The sequence below is a fragment of the Equus caballus genome, chromosome 7 (assembly GCF_041296265.1).
Source record: "Equus caballus isolate H_3958 breed thoroughbred chromosome 7, TB-T2T, whole genome shotgun sequence".
In the NCBI taxonomy this organism is placed as follows: Eukaryota; Metazoa; Chordata; class Mammalia; order Perissodactyla; family Equidae; genus Equus; species Equus caballus.
The window spans coordinates 48226313-48238375 of NC_091690.1; the positions used below are offsets into that span (position 1 = coordinate 48226313).

Sequence of the window (12063 nt, forward strand, 5' to 3'; positions counted from 1 at the left end):
CGTCATCACACTGACCGTACATCAAGCAGTCATCTTAGCACCGACCAACAATGGGCTCCAGCTGCAGACATCACAGACTATGTGCGATTCCCTGAGAGTTGCCTCTTTGTGGTAAAAGAACTCTGGGGATCTCTTGCCTCACAGTTACCTACAATAGAAGTCACTGTAACACTTGTCCCTACACATATGAAGGCCACACTCAAAGCCCTGCCAGGACACTTTATCCACATGGTAGTTCCAGACACCATTGATAGTAACGAAGGCACTCATTTCACGTCTCAGAACATACAGTGCTGGGCTCTTAGCAAGGCGTTCAGTGGAAGTTTCTCCTCTCTTCAAGTCTCAGGGTGCAGGCCTCATAGAGCAGCGTATTGAAATTGAAGGTCAAATTAGTTGAATGAAAGATGGGCTGTTTCTGTCATCAGTCAGTCGTTAGGGTGAATATTAATGTGTCTGTCTTTGTCTTTTTTTTCCAGTTGACTTTAGTTTTTTCAAGAGCAGTTTTAGGTTTATAGAAAACTTGATTGAAAAGTACGGAGATTTCCCACATAACCCCTCTGCCTCCACACAGTTAGCCCTATATAGGTTTTATATCTTGTATCACTATCATACATTTGTTACATTTGATGAGCCAATTTGATGCATGAAAGTTCATAGTTTACATTAGTGTTGACTCTGTTATACAATCTCTGGGCTTTGGCTAATGTCAAATGACATGTCTCTATCATTTATTATATGGAACACTTGCACTGTCCTAAATATCTCCTGTGCTCCATCTATTCATTCATTCCTCCCTTCCACCCTTAAATCCCAGGCAACCAATGATCTTTCAGTGACTTGTACTTTTGTCTTTTCCAGAATGTTATATGCTTGGAATCTTAGAGTGTGTAACCTTGTCATATTGGCCTCTTTCTCTTACCAATATGATTTAAGTTTTCCCCTGTCTTTTTGGCTTTGATAACCTCATTTCTATTCATCACTGAAGAATATTTCCTCATATTGATGTACCAGTGATTATTTCTCCATTTACCTATTGGAATTATCTTGGTTACATCTAGGTCTTAACAGTTATGCATAAAGCTCCTATGAACACTCATGTGCAGGCTTTTTGAGAACTTCAGTTTTCAACTCATCTGCATAAGTTTAAAGAACATGATTGCTGCACTGTATGGTAAGTGTAGGCTTAGTTTTAAGAAACTACCTTTCTTTCAAGGTAGGCGTACCAGTTTCCATTCCCACCAGCAATGAGTGAGGGTCCCGGGGCTCTCCATCTTCACCATTGTTTGGTGTTCTCAGGGTTTTTTATTTCAAGCCTTTGGCATAAGTGTCTGGTGATATCTCATTCTTCTTTTATTTGCAATTTCCTAGTGACATATGATTTTGAGCATGTTTTCATGTTATTTACCATCTGTATATCATTGCTGAAGTGTGTGTTCAGATCTTTTGCCCATTTTTAACTGGGTTGTTTGTCTTTTTGTTGAGTTGTAAGACTTCTTTGGATGTTTTGGGTACTAGTCCGTTATCAGATAAGTGATTTTCAAAGATTTTCTGCCAGTTAGTAGATTGTATTTTCATTCTCTTCACACTGTGTTTCACTGAGCAGAAGTTTTTCATTTTAATGAAGGCAAACTTCTTTTTTTCTATCTTGGATCTTGTTTTTGGTGTTGCATCTAAAAATTAGTCAGCAAACCCAGGGTCACCTAGATTTTCTCCTATTTTATCTTTTAGGAGTGTGGTAGTTTTACATTTATACTAAGATCTGTGATTCATTTTTAATTAGTTTTGGTGAAAAATGTAAAGTCTGTGTCTAGATACTTTTTTTTTTTTTTTTGCGGATGGATAGATAATTTTCCTGTCTTTATTTGTTGAAAAGACGGTTTTTCCGGGGACTTGCCTTTGGTCCTTTGTCAAAGATGGGTTCAATATGTCTGTTTGGATCTATAGGAAAGCAATTGACGTTTGTCTGTTAACGTTTTATCTTCAGCCTTCCTCTCCACTCTTCTTAGTTGAAGTGGTTTTCTTTGTTATTGGTTTTTCTTTGAGATTTTCTCCATAGACAGTCTTGTGCCACAAGGACAGTTTTATTTCCTGCTTCCCAATCTGTGTAGCTTTGATTTCCTTTTTGTGTCTAATTGCATCAACTAAGAATTCCGGTACATGGTTGACCAAGAGTGGTGGGAGGGGACATCCTTCTTTTCTTTTTTTTGAAGATTAGCCCTGAGCTAACATCCACCGCCAATCATCCTCCTTTTGCTGAGGAAGCCTGGCCCTGAACCAACATCCATGCCTATCTTCCTCCACTTTCTATATGGGATGCCGACCACAGCATGACTTGCCAAGCACTGCCATGTCTGCACCCGGGATCCGAACCGGCGAACCCTGGGCTGCAGAAGTGGAACGTGTGCACTTAATCGCTGTGCCACCGGGCCGGCCCCTCTTCTTTTCTTCTTGATGTTACCAGAAAATATCTAGTTCTTTCAGTTGTAGTCTACTAATATTAAACAAGAGCCCAGTTGATTTAGAGGTAGGTGTGGACAGAGAAGCATTGATGCATTCTCTAGCCCAATGATTTGGTCTCAATCTTTTATTGAGCCTGTCTGTGTCCCTCGTATTGAACTTCCGTGATATTAAGAGAAAGATAGTGTGTCTTTTCCTCAATTCTAGGAAAAACCTCTTGAAGCCCTTGGAATTACTTTAGTAATAAGGGTGATAGTGTCTTTTGTTTTAATAAGGCAACTCTTGGCCAGCTTCTAGATGGCTTCCGGATGGGGGTTGGGCAACAGAGACACAAAGCCTTGATTAGAGGCTTGGAACTTTCAGCCCCAGCTCCCAGCCCCTGTGGAGAGGAGGGGTCTGGAGACTGAGTTAATCACCAGTGGCCAATGATTTAAGAAATTTTGCCCAGGTAGTGAAACCACCACCAAATGCTTAAAGATGCAATTCAGAGGGTTTCCGGGTTGGTGAACACATGCAGGTGCTGGGAGGGTGGAGTGTCCAGAGAGGGTGTGGAATCTTTGCAGCCCGCTCCACCTCCACTCCCCTCACCCATACTGCCAAACTACATTGCCATATGTGTTGCTAACTTTTCTCCGTTCGTGAGTTGTATCCATTATATAAAGCAATAATAGTAAAGCAGTTTGCTGAGTTCTCAGAATCATTTCAGTAAATTTCCAACTGTACTGAGGTGTTGAGAGAATCCATGAACCTGTAGATGGCTGAGTAGAAATGCTGGTAGCCTGGGTGCCCCATCTGTGGTTGGCATCTAGAGAAGGGGCAGTTTGTGGGAGTGAGCTCTTAACCTGTGGAGTCTGACGTGAACTCTGTGTAGTTAGTGTTAGAATTGAATTGAACCGTTGGACACCTTTTTGGTGATGCAGAGTTGGAGAAGTGGCATTGGAACAGACACCAAATATTTGGTGTCAGGAGGGGAATAAACCCCTATCATCCTCACAATTGCCCCACTGTGAGAGCAGAAAAGGCCAGGAGAGGCTCATGTTGGCCATTTCAGTGCCCCCCCTCCCCCCCCCCCGGTCAGTTATGCTTTTGGAAAATCCCAGTCAGTTATGCTCTTGTGAAATAGATTTTTGTTTAGGACATGCCTTGGTAAGAACAGAATATTTTGTGTATTTTTAAAATGGCTACACATTTTTCTCTCTTTCTAATTGTGGAGGCAGTAGTTTACCCTGTGGCCTCAATTCTCTGATGGAAAAGTTGTTGATTTCAAATTTCTTGGCCTTTTTCTTTTGAGAACTGGAATCTGGCTTCCGACCTTCTTGCATGACAGTCCAGCGACCAGAAGTGTCTGAGTCCTTTTTTCCCCAGTTTTATTGAGAAAAAATTGACATATGTGACTGTGTAAATTTAAGGTGTCCAGCATGATGGTTTGATTTACACATATGGTGAAATGAGTACCATGATAGGTCAGTTAACACCCATCTTCCCGTATAGATAAAACAAAAAGAAAAGGAAGAAAAGAATAAAGAAAATAAGCTTTCTCTTTGTGATGAGAACTCAATATTTACTCTCTTAACAGCTTTCCTGTGTATCACACAGCAGTGTTAGCTATGGTTGTCATATTGTACGTTACAGCCCTAGTAGTTATTTCTCTTATAACTGGAAGTTTGTACATTTTGACCACCTTCCTCCAATTGCTCTTCCCCACATCCCCACCCCACACCTCTGGTAACCACCTGTCTGATCTCTTTCTAGGAGTTTCTTTCTTTTTTTTTTTTTTTTTTTTTTAGATTATTCCACATATAAGTGAGCTCATAAAGCATTTGTCTTTCTCTGTACGACTTATTTCACTTAGCATAATGCCTTCAGTGTTCATCCATGTTTCACAAATGATAGGATTTTCTTTTTTTTTTTTTTTATGGCTGCATACCACTCAGTTGTATATATGTATATACCACAATTCTGTATCCATTCATCATTCATAGATGTAGATCTTCTCTGTGGTACTTAGTGGCATCAGTAAGTGAGGATGTCATCATTGGTCATTGTTTTCCAACCATGTAATACATCTTAAACACTGTTGGTGGAACTTCTTGGGTGTGGATGTAAACAATGGACAGCAATACCCAAATTTTGGGGATTAATAGCAGTCGTTCCCCGTAAAGATAAAGGCATCGACAGAGTTCATCTTTGTTTTAGCCATGGTTCATCATTTTACTGCATGTGCTATTTGATCATGATCTAGGTACATGGGTATCTGGAACTCGGGATTCCCGTTGCCATGGGTATTTGTGGTATTAATGTTCTGTTTAACACCAGTTGAAAAGATTTGAATTTGCCTTTTGGTTCAGCATATCATTTTGCTGCTATTCAGACTGAGTGGTGCAATTTGTACCCCCACGAAACCTTCAAGTTCCTCCAGTGTGAGGAAGGGTTCTGGTCATCTGTACAGTTGTAGCTCATCGTGGGTTTTTCTATGAGTAGAGTGATATCTGTGCATGTTCAGTGTGATTTCCTGGTTAAACACTAAAAAGAGCTGTGAATGTTTAGAGGGTAATCATCCAAGCAGTAACTGAGGTGAGCTGTAGACAGACACAGTATCATTTTGAGTAATATTCTATGTGGTGGCAAAGGAGGTAAATTTGACACCCTCAAACTGGGAAATTTTCTATGCTTTTTTGTAAGAGGAGTAGCTGGGAGGTTTTTCTTTCAGTGATGCACAAAGTCCCCAAAGCCCATTTTTGCTGTTTTCAGGGATCATTTTCTTATGTTTACATTTCCAGGGGATGTTATGGAAGATGGGGTAAAACATGACAGCTTTTGTTTCATTAAACAATGGAAATTCAAACTTGTTCCCTGTTTTCAGTGCTAATTTATGTTTTCTTAGCTGTGTAGAGATTATGTGATTTTGTAATATTATCTCATTTGATCCCCTGCTCCCATAATTCCTCCCATGATGCAAATGAGGAAAGGTAAGCACGGGTTCTTACCCAAATTCTTGTAGCTTATAACTGTGGAATCTCTTAGTTTTGAAGGCATAATGTGTGCCTTCTCCTGGGCAATGTCAAAAATTTCAAATTCACAAGAACATTTCAATGTTTGTATTATAATGCACTTTTACAAATGTGGCATCAAAGTTTCCAAACAGGACCCATAGACAACGTGGTATTCCACTTATATGACATTCTGGAAAAGGCAAAGGTATAGGAACCTAAAACAGATCAGTTCTTAACCGTTGGAGGGTTCAGTACAAATGGGCACCATGAGAGTATTCCTTTAGGGTGATGGAGTGTTCTCCATCCTGATGTGGTATAACTATACATTTGTGAAAACTCACAACTACTCTTAAAATAGTATGTGTCTATACTAAAAACAATTAATAGAAAACAGCAACAAAAATGTTTTCACATGCTAGGAGAATGTTAAACTCTCCTGAACTTTGATTGCTGCGTGTGCAACACCTCCTTCCACTATGTTGGGTTCATCTTTGGAAGAAGTGGAAGGACTGGGGAAGAAGGACATAGGTCACTATAGACTTTTCCTGATACCCGCTCTGAAGTTAAACTCCCTCTAGGGCTACACCTGCCTCATGTCATTCACTTAACTGGTGAGAAAGTGATAGGGCTCCCAGCCTCCATCTTTTGAGTTGACACCAGGTTTTTCAGGTCATATCCTGCTGGAGTGGTGGTCTGAAACATAAAATTGCACCTGACACCTCTCCACGTGGGATCTGCCTGGGCGCATCCTCATCTAACCCTTGGGCATCGACATCATGTCTTCCCAGAGCAGGTCTTTAGGCCGTTTCCAGCTCTTGAGTTTCCCATCTCAGGCCTGCTCTGTGCCTTCTTGGTGGGAAACATGTTTAAATGCAACACCTGTCCCACTCTGGAATTTTTCTCTATATTGACCTTTAAATAGGAAGAGCCCATTATTTTACTAGTAAAATGGGTTTGTTCAGGAACAGCAGAGGAAGTACAATTCGGGACATGCAAACTATGGTGAACCACAAGCAGGTGGGGAGAACAGAACAGACGGGTCTGCTTTCATGGAGGACAGGAGGAAGCTGGGAGGGGCTGTTTGGAACAGAAGTCCATTGAAGGAGAATGAAAGTTTAGGGTGGTGACAGTGGCTCAGTGTGGTGATTTCTCAATGGCTGGGCTGTTGCTGAGCAGGAGAAATTCTTCCTTCCTCCTGCTGGGGTCTGTAAGATAAGATTTTTCCCTTTGGGGAATGGGAGGGACACTTCTTCCTATTTGGGGTTTGCAAGGTATGGCCAGTAGTCGTGCATGAGAGCTCCCCCTTCAGGGCTTCCTGACTCCATTTGAAATGAGATTTCCTGTATTTGTTTTCACGTTTGCAACCGTAGGTGACTGTGAGGAGAGGCAGTGGCAGAACCCAGAGCTCATGTCAGGAGGCACAGGCTCATTGAACACATTACTCCCCACTGTCACATAAACATCCCCTTGCACAGTTTCACAATAGTCTCAATAACAGCAGTAATGCCAAAAAGAGATGCTTTGCCTGGCCTAGCTCTGGGAGACGTTCATATGCCTGGCTGTACCTAAATCACTCTTCTTGAGATCTCTGGCACATTCCACCATGTGGTTTCAGTGGCTCATGTGCTGACCACTCGTGGGTCTGTCCCCTCAAGACCTGCCTTAGAGTGAGTTTGGATCCCACCCATCAAGGCTGGGGTTTACTTTTTCTTGAACAGGACTTAGCCTGCAGTCTTCCAGCCCTGAGGCCTATGGGGAATAGTGATCTCAGCCAGACCCTCTGCAGTCACGTGGCCCCTCCCTTCACATGGCTCCCAGAATGCAACAGGAACCACGCCAAAGGAAGCGGCAGGAAATGGTAGGGATTTGTGCTTTTTCTGAGGTGTGCAGGTGCAGGTGATGTCCCTCCTTTTTCGGAGGCCACACCCACTGTTTCTTGAAGGGAGGATGGAGAGATGGGCCATGCCACATCCCAACATGCTTTTTCAACCTCTTCCAGTGCTTTTCTGTGTCCCCAGGGTGATGTCTCTGTTACTGAGAAACCTGGGATCTGAGGTCCTAAGGCCTCCAGCCCCCATCAGTGAACATTCCAGGGCAGGGCAGTGATTAAGGCCTCCATGAGGATGGTCCATGGGGCTGACTTTTGCGAGATCTGTGTGCAGGTGAGACTGCAGCGCATGATGGATCCCAGACCACAGAAACCGCAGCGGAGGACACGGCAGCTAGGTGAGGACGTACAGAACTTTCTGGTCCACAGTGAGCTTCCAGTGGGAAAGCAAAGTGAGGAAGGGGCATGTGGTGAGGGGCGCATTTCTGGAAGGAATCATAGCAGCGTGAGGGGCTGGAACACGGTGATCACTGCAGCCATTGTGGGGCCTAACTCTCCCTCTTCAAGGCCTGGGCTGTGTGTCTCTGGGCCATTATCTGAGGGTCTGTGACTGTGGGTGTCTGTGTGTGGGTGTGCGCACATGTGTGTCCAGTGAGAGAGCCCGTGTGATTTTTGTCTGTCTGTCTGGGGGGCTGTGTGCGTATGTCCTTAAAATCTGGAATGCTTTATTTCACTTGGTGCCTAACTGCCCTGGTAGCACCTCCCTCACCACGTTGAATTGAACTGACGTGAGCAGACAAATCCTTGTCTTCTTTGTGATTGTTAATCGTGTGTTTTGTTTTCTGTCTGTTGAGATGTTCTCACATCTTGGGGGGCCTCTCAGACATAGGGAGACCCTGCCCCTCCCAGGGGCACCTCATTCCATGTTGGCAGTGGATAGCTTGTCTGGAGCAGGCCTCTCATGTGCATCCCGCCCGATCCAGTGCCCTGTCCCTACAGACCTCCTTATCTGCCTCTCACACGCCAGACAGTATTCCCTGCCCTAAACCCACCCCAGGGCCAGGAACCAGATGACTGAGGACCGTCCCTAGGCCCCAAAGGCTGCTGGGATAGTTCAAAGCAGCCAGTCCTGAGCTGCTCATTCTGCCCTGACTCACATTTCCTGTGGACCCAAATGAAGGCTGTGGCCTAGGTTTGTGTCCCCCTCCTGATTCTGCCTCCTGAGCAACCCTGATGCATCTTCTGTGACCTGCCTGGCATAGTGTGCCACTTATCTTGGGAAATGTAAGTCACAAAAATCTTTTAATAGCATTGGCCTGTTTGTGTTGTCATTTAGTCACCTCTGTAAGTTAAAATCTCAAGGGCACAAATTGGACACTGATCCTAAAGAGAAAGTGTTCAGTGAAGATGGTGGCGCCACCATGGGAGGACGGAGTGAGGTCTGTGGGAATGTGAGTCCACAGCAGAGCTGATGTTTCCCAAGGAGCCTGCAGCAGGGGACATGGGGGCTGAGCGAGGAGATGCTCACCTTGGTCCCCTCACTGAGCTCACAATAGAAAAGCAAAGTGACAAAGGGACAATTCATGATAAGGGGGTTTCTGGATGCATTTATAGCAGTGAGAGGGGCTGGAACGTCATGACTTCAGCCGTTTTGGGCCCTGACTGGCCTCCAGTCTCCCATGTTGTGTTTTTTGTAGAGATGTCCTGTTTGTACTGTGTGGTGTCAGGAAGGGTGAAATCCCTTCCCCATCTGGAGGGGTTGAGACCCCCCTCTTTGGGGATTGGTTTGGGAGCCAGGAGACACCCCTCTACCAGGTGGGAGGGGAGTGAGAACAATTGACTTTGTGAAGACCTGGGCCTGTGATGAGGTTTGTGTAAAACTTCCGTTTGTGTGTGTCTGTCTCTCTCTGAGCCATGTTATGCAAGAAGTTTTGGTGTGACGGGCCTTCTGGCAGGTGCTTTGGTGAACAAAGCAGAGCAAATATCCCCTCTGCTTTAAAGCTGACGTTTTAGGAGAGAACAAAGAAGATATATAAATAAAATTATACAACATATCTGATGATGGGCCCTAAAGAGTAAAGAAAAGTGGGGAGGAGTGCAGAGGGCCTGGGCTCTCTGTGTCTGTGGAAGCATCTGTATGTCTTTGACTCAGTAACTCTGAGAGTTTGTGTGTCTGTGTGTGTTAGGGACACCTCAATGGCTTGATACCCCAAAGCCTGCCTCCCCATCCCCTTTCTTTTCTCTGCTTGTGAGTACAGCTGAGGTGTCAGTATGTGTTTCACAAATTGTAAGTAGTTTATCAGCTTGAGGGTTGAAGTGAGGCTCTGCGGTTTGATGTTTAGTACATGCAGAGACATGTGTGAGCTTCTTATGTATTTGCATGATTATGAGCAAGATTCTCCCAGAGTGTTTTCTTCCAAAAATGTGACCTTGGATAAGGAGTTGCTGTTGTTTTTGTTGCCAGTCACCGAAACCATTGGCAATGATTTACAGGTCTGTAAAAATGTGAAGATGAAGTGGACCTTTGGCCAGGGCATCCTCTAGCATGATGGCTGGAGTTTGACTTATCCTGCTTTGGGTCCCATCTTTGATCAGGGATGGCCTGGTTAGGGACAGTAGTTGCAGCTCTCCAGGGTTCTCTATCACATGTGCTGGTGGCACATCACCATTGTTATGAAAATAGATGCAGGATTCATTTTTACATGAACAAGAAAACCAAGCATATTTCACAAAGTAAACCACATGATCTTTGCATATCAAGGGGAAGAAAAAATATGTTCTTTAAATTGCTGCTTTTTGCATAAATGCTGAAAAGACTTACACGTAATGAATTACATTGTTATCTGCATGGGCACGGGGAGTCTAGATGCCAAGGCTAGAAGCCATGCTAGGAGCAGCCTTTAGACACACTTTGAAATCTCAGGCTGAGTTTTTGAAACTTGATATTCACAGTAAACATTTTATGATAGATAAGTGCATGAACCATGTGTTGTTCTTAATAGTGTTGAATAACAAAAATTCACCCGAGTAAACTTTAAAGATCTAATTGGCTTTATTGAGCCATTAATCAGTTGGGGAGCATCCCGTCTAGCAAATAGAGAGGAGCTCCAAAGGGCTACAGAAAGGGAATGGCTTTAAAGGCAGGACAAGGAGGTCATAAACAGAATAGAGGAGTATTTCAGGCAAGGTTCCCTCCCTTTGAGGACAAAAGAGTCCTGTTAGGTGGATTGCTTCATCTTCATTTGGGGGATAGAGCCATGTGGCAGATTACCTCGTTGGTGCTGACCAGAAAATCGTATACTGACTGGTTAGCGTACTTTCCTGGGGAAGGTTGAAGCTGCAGTTAGGTTAGGTATTAAGCCCTAGTTTGGTAACCTGGGCCTAGAAGAAGTGACTCCATTTGGGCCCTGTGGTTTTATTTTTAAACAATAGTTTATTATCAAATGACCAACATATATATATATTTGGTTTTGGGGGGTTTTGTATTTATTGAGTTAATAATAGTTTACAACATTGTGAGATTTGAGTTGTACATTATTACTTGTTCATCATCATAGAAGTGCCCCCCCTTCCCCCCCCGTGCCCACCCTCTGCCCCCTTCCCCTGATAACCATTGAACTGTTCTCTTTGTCCATGTGTATGTTGATCTTCTACATGTGAGTGAAATCACCTGGTGTTTGTCTTAATAGTACCCTCCAGGTCCATCCATGATGTTGCAAATGGGATCATTTTGTCATTTTTTATGGCTGAGTAGTAGTCCATTGTGTGTATATACCACATCTTCTTTATCTAATCATCAGTTGATGGGCACTTGGGTTGCTTCCATGTCTTTGCTATTGTGAATAGTGCTGCAATGAGTATAGGGGTGCATAAGTCACTTTGAATTGTTGATTTCAAGTTCTTTGGATAGATACCCACTAGTAGGATAGCTGGGTCATATAGTATTTCTATTTTCAGTTTTTTGAGAAATCTCCATACTGTTTTCCATAGCGGCTGCACTTGTTTACATTCCCACCAGCAGTGTATGAGGGTTTCCTTTTCTCCACATCCTCTCCAACATTTGTTATTTTTTGTCTTAGTGATTATAGCCATTTTAATGGGTGTAAGGTGATATCTCATTATAGTTTTGATTTGCATCTCCCTAATGATTAGTGATGTTGAACATCTTTTCATGTGCCTATTGGCCATCTGTATATCTTCTTTGGAGAAATGTCTGTTCATGTCCTCTGCCCATGTTTTGATCAGGTTGTTTGTTTTTTTTGTTGTTGAGGTGTGTGAGTTCTTTATATGTTGTGGAGATTAACCCCTTATCAGGTACATGATTTGCAAATATTTTCTCCCAGTTGGTGGGTTGTCTTTTTGTTTTGATCCTGATTTTCTTTGCCTTGCAGAAGCTCTTTAGTCTGATGAAGTCCCACTTGATTATTTTTTCTTTTATTTCTCATGTCCAAGAAGAGATGGTAGTTGAGAAGATCCTTTTAAGACTGATGTCAAAGAGTGTATTACATATATTTTCTTCCAGAAGTTTTATGGTTTAAAGTCTTACCTTCAAGTCAGATGACTAATATATTTTTAATGGGAAGCCACAGCTCTATCTGTTAACCCTCTCAATAAAATCTTGTTGAAGTATGCAGTACATTTCTACAAACCATAAACATTAATTTTCTCAATTCTGTTTCTCTATAAAATGACAGTTGATATTACAGACTGTAGTGCAATTGTGTATCAATACAGAGAGGGTTTTCCACTATGGGCAGAGCATTAAATGTACCAGGGTGGTATAAT

At 43.0% G+C, this 12063-nt stretch overlaps 1 protein-coding gene across 1 annotated transcript in view; it reads left to right on the forward strand.

Annotated features, from left to right (window-relative positions):
* The window catches only part of LOC102148497 (zinc finger protein 791), a 35494-nt gene that overhangs the window by 6476 nt on the left and 16955 nt on the right, over positions 1-12063 (forward strand). The window lies entirely within an intron of this gene.